This window comes from Lactuca sativa, chromosome 7, assembly GCF_002870075.4.
Source record: "Lactuca sativa cultivar Salinas chromosome 7, Lsat_Salinas_v11, whole genome shotgun sequence".
In the NCBI taxonomy this organism is placed as follows: domain Eukaryota; kingdom Viridiplantae; phylum Streptophyta; class Magnoliopsida; order Asterales; family Asteraceae; genus Lactuca; species Lactuca sativa.
This window is the reverse complement of record NC_056629.2, coordinates 21387109-21392111: the sequence shown is the minus strand read 5'-3', so window position 1 is coordinate 21392111 and position 5003 is coordinate 21387109. Positions and strand designations below refer to the sequence as shown.

The 5003-nt window shown below is 33.6% G+C and overlaps 1 long non-coding RNA gene across 3 annotated transcripts; it reads left to right on the top strand.

Moving 5' to 3' along the window:
- The first annotated feature begins 869 nt into the window (after nucleotides 1-869).
- On the top strand, nucleotides 870-2945 carry LOC111890950 (uncharacterized). 3 transcript variants are annotated; one of them, XR_002850054.3, is made up of 3 exons: nucleotides 925-1556; nucleotides 1688-2463; nucleotides 2576-2945. It is a non-coding gene; the product is annotated as an uncharacterized LOC111890950 (long non-coding RNA). The 3 variants fall into 3 exon arrangements; XR_002850053.3 differs by having other exon boundaries at nucleotides 927-1556; nucleotides 1688-1985; nucleotides 2081-2945; XR_006184806.2 differs by having other exon boundaries at nucleotides 870-1556; nucleotides 1688-2945.
- Nucleotides 2946-5003: the final 2058 nt, after the last annotated feature.

The window sequence follows — 5003 nt, the reverse complement described above, 5'->3', positions numbered from 1 at the left end:
TTGTGCACTTACGACTAATTGAAGTCAACTTGCTGCTAAGCATATCGACATTGCGATATGGAGGTTTCTTCATAAGAGTGTGAAATTTTATGAGCACGATTTCCCGAAAAACAACTCTCCTCATATCATTTCCTATGGTTGCATTTTTTGAAGAACTGCACCACATGAACGTCAAAGCGTATTCCTCCTTCGGTGTCCACCATAATGGAGGTTCTTCACTTTTCACAATCTACTACCTATCAGTTGTGTTCCAGGCACTGTATCTTGTGTTGATTGTATGAGTAGTTGTTTGTGGCATGGAAGAAAAGGTATTGAAAAGGTTTTGTTGAAGGTTTGAGTTTTGTTGCATGTAGGGCAATGTAGGAAATTGCATGGGGTGAGGTGGGATTAAAATAATTTCCTTAAAATGGTATTTGTGGTGAGTTTTGAGAGTTGAGGAGGTTCATATAGCTCTCATATTGCGTGAAACCCATCGGAGTGGATGTGTTTGTGTTTGGTTGAGGGGTGTTCAGGTTTTGCTCCATAATTTGATTGAAATAAAATTTGATTGATTTTTGTACATAAAATGGGAGAAATAGAGAATCGTATAGGTAAATGACCAAATATTATGTGTCTATATATATATATATATATATATATATATATATATATATATATATATATATATATATATATATATATATATATATATATATATAGAGAGAGAGAGAGAGAGAGAGAGAGATAGATAGATAGATTCAGGTGTTTAAAGTAAGTATTGTGTTATTGTATGTATAAATGTGGGTCAATCAAAATTTAAAATAAAAATAAATAATTAAATAAATAAATAAGGATAAAAAGATAATTTGATAATTAGTTTTCATAAATAATAGCCTATAATTATGGTAATTAGTTGCATAGATTTTTCATCCTTTTTTAAAACCACAATGACGACTTAAAGGGGTGTTTTAGCTCGGTGGCTCTTCTTCGCGTCTCATCCTTTCGGTCGACAGAAGCCTAATGACGCCCAACCTCAGGCTGTTCAACGATCGGTCCGACGAGATACAACCGATTCGCAATCCCCCAAGCCTCTGTAACCTGTTGGGCAGATCACTCACTAGTTCCCCAATAAAACGCCCAATGAGCCACTTCCGATGATGCGACTTGGATGGAAGCCAACGACACAGTTCAAGCCCACAGAAAGGACAGGTAATCTTGCAATCTGTGATCTTTTGAATTCTGCACATCGGTTTATTGATGGCAACATAGTGTCTTGTGATTTTGTGATCAATTCTTCCACCATCGTGATTGAAAGAGGATCTTAAGAGGAAAACTTTACGCCAAATTGGTGCTCTGAAACCTTTTCATTGGAATTGCTCATGAGTTTTTGGAATTGGCCCCAAAAGTCACCGCCATGATTGTAGGGGTTGTGCTGTTAGAACTAATCACAGGGCGTAAACCTGTGGACGGGTCTCAGCCTGGAAAAAAACTATGTGCAGGTTGAAATGTTCCGGATGATTGGAGCAGTTGTAGCCTGTATACGCCATTTAGCACCAAAAAGGCCACCAATGAGTCAGGTAATCATCACATCCATACTTAATTCTTGTATTATTTCAGGAATATATTATGAATAGTGATTAACTAGTCAAGCCCTAAAAATTAAAATTTGGAAACCTTAACCCTAACCCTAATATCATGAGTGGTACAGGTGGTGACAGCTTTGGACTCGATTGTTGAGTTCACAACAGATCTGTCAAATGGGATGAAACCAGGGCAGAGTGGAATCTTTGATTCACGAGAATAATCTGCACATCGATCTGTCAAAAGGACAACAAGGATGCTGAGCCCACTGAGTTTGAACAGAGTGTTGCTCATGTAATCCCCGATTAATGTCATTCTCTTCATTGATTTCTTTAATTCATCTCAACACAGGCATTGTTCGACTTTGAAAACACCCACCAAGAGCTCAAGAGTGACTTGAAGGATTTGTACCTCAACTCTGCAAAGTATGAATATCAAACCCATTAATCCCATATAAATCCTCTCCCATTTCTCCTTCATCATATCACATATTAATCTCTGTTTGATGCTTCTTTTCCAGTCAAATTGATGTTGGAAACAAAAAGGCTGTTGTGATTCACGTCCCATATAGATTAAGGAAACTTATAGGTTACGAACCTGTTTTTTACGATTGAAGTTGATTTTGAGTACGCCTGGTGTTACTTATTCGCATTCTGAAAGCATATTTTGTTGTGGGTGGATACCTGGAGTATCAAGATCATTGCTTGGTTAGTCGGTTTAAAGATATTTTTAACCTTGGGTGTCTTCCTTAATCCTTGGTCATTGCTATTGTTGCTTTGTTTCCTGCTATTTAATTTAAAGACCCTTTTGCCCTTGGCTTTTCATTGGTGCAATTTGATCAGTTTCTTTCTACATATGGTCAACCATTCTTGCCCACACCCATTTTGCCGAAGATTGCAAAAAGTTAGAATGAGTAATCTTTATTTTACCTTATGTAGTAAAATGGATGGAGGATTGATTACAAAATTAAATGCTTGATAATCTTTATTTTCTTATGTTGTGTTGAAAATTGTAGTGCACAAGTATTATTGTTGCACCAAAGGAGAAGGTTTATGTAGATGATTCAATGGATGATATTGGTGAGATTCTAATTCTATTGGAATAGAATGATGAATTCCAATTTTGTTGGAATGGAATGACAAATTCCAATTCTGTTGGAATCACAGAAGTTGATGCTTGAAGAACGGACCACATTATTCTTTTAGAATGAATTAGTCGTTGTTAGATTTTGATGTTTTCTTCCCCCTTTTGATTGTTTTTTTAGTTTTATTCTTTAACAATAAATGTAATTTTTAACCATTGTTACCCGTATTCTATAAGAAATAATGTATTTTTTTGTTTTTATTTTTCAATTGATTGTTCAAGATTTTGTTATTCTACAAGAAGTTGTTATTCTTTAAGAAGTTTTTAAAGTCATCATCAAGAAATAGGTTTAAGAATATCTTTATTATTTATGGTTCAAGAATATTTTTATTTTTGAATATACTCATAAACATATTCTATCAGAATGTCCGAATTAAAAGAATTATAATTTGTAAAATCGGACTTTTAAAATTAATAGAATTTATGATCCCTTAAAAATGCAATTTTCCTTTATTAAATATGTACTAATTGACTAAATTACCCTTGTAATTAATTATGATGATTTTTTCAGTTATATTTAATTCAATAATATATATTAATTACTTTCTTAAAATAAATAGATTTGATTGGCCCACATTTATGCATACAATAACACAATAATTACTTTAAACAAAATAACTTAAGCCTATATATATATATATATATATATATATATATATATATATATATATATATATATATATATATATATATATATATATATCTATCTGTGTGTGTGTAAAAAGTAATAAATAAATATATTTTTTTTTGTTTTTAACCGTTCCCAACGATCACAAACGGTCGTTTTGACCGTTTTCGTTTAAAAATTCACGTGTTGCAATCCGTTTTCATGGCCACGGGATACCCCTTAACGGCAAGCGGGGGTGGGGGTGTTCAAGGTGTTTTAACATCGTTGAGGGTATGCCATGTCAGCCATAACGCCTCTCAATGAGTACATACTGAGTACCGAATGGTCTCAGAAATGATACCAATGGTTAGAGCTTCCAAAGAGAAATCTAGGCTCACATTTTTCTTTTACAACTACTGAAGTTTCAAATCTGTGACACAAAAAAACTCATCATGGATCTCATCAGTTTATGTGTAATTTGTTGAATGTAAAAGATGGAAAAGTTCTTTTATCTGGGATTTGAGTTCTTACTACTGTATCATTGATTCTTACAATGACCCTGTGATGACTATCACTTAAGAAACGCCACAAAAAATAACCTATTTAATACTTTCAATCATATTATTTACTAAAGAAACCTAAAATTTGACATGAACCTGGTTCGGTAATTTCAATCATACAATAATCAGTGTTCACTGATAGGAAAGATGAACCAATTAGAATAGGGAAAAAACAATGTCCCCTACTTGGTCCATCCATCGAGATCGAGAGAGTTCTTTGGAGGAAAATCACAATGGTTGTGGAAGATTAGGAGTTTGAGAGAGAGCATGACGGGAGAGAGTTAGGGTTTCAAAAAGAATGACCGTAAGCGTGCTTCTTAATCCACATTTCATGTTTCACTGACTTGACCTTAGTAGCAGTATCGTAACATTTGATAAATGTTAGATAGTATAATATGCTAGTTATATAAAAAAAAAATATTGGTGGATTAGAGTATTAGAAATACTTAATCCAAGGAAATAAAAATACCATAATGGAAATAAAAATTGCATTGAGTTCAGAAAAGAAAAAAAAAAAATTTGTGAAGGTATTTACGATTGCGACAGCTATCAATCGAAGATTGTTGTGGTGAAAACATTGGGATAAATTCGGTTTGAGTTTGATATTGAAACGTGAAAACATTGGGTTAAATGGTCTTTGGATTGGATCAAAGTGTGGAAATCTTGTCAACTTGTATCATTTTCATTGTTGCAGCTTGAACCTGTGTTTTTTGTTGTATTATCGCGTCTAAAATTGTTGGATGGAATTGACTTGGTATATTTTTTAAAACAAATTCTTCCGAATAGCTATTGGAGAGGCATCAAAAGTCATCACCAATTAGAGATTATGTCGTGTCTATACCCTCCGTCCTTATTAGCACATCTTTGTCTAAAACTTACTAATTAGAGACGAACCTGTTTGACTAATTATCCAAAGTCATTCTTGACACATAGGAAAACCTTGCATGTATTTTACAAGAAAAGGAACCAATGAAACAACACCGAAGGTGTCACTTTCTTCAGAAAGGTTCCCCATTAAGACCATCTCTCTCCAATCCACCATCCAATAAGTTTGTTCGCAACTATTTACTCACCACCTTTTTTTTATCATTTCTTATTCTATTCCTAATTTAGAGTAAATTACAAGAATGGTC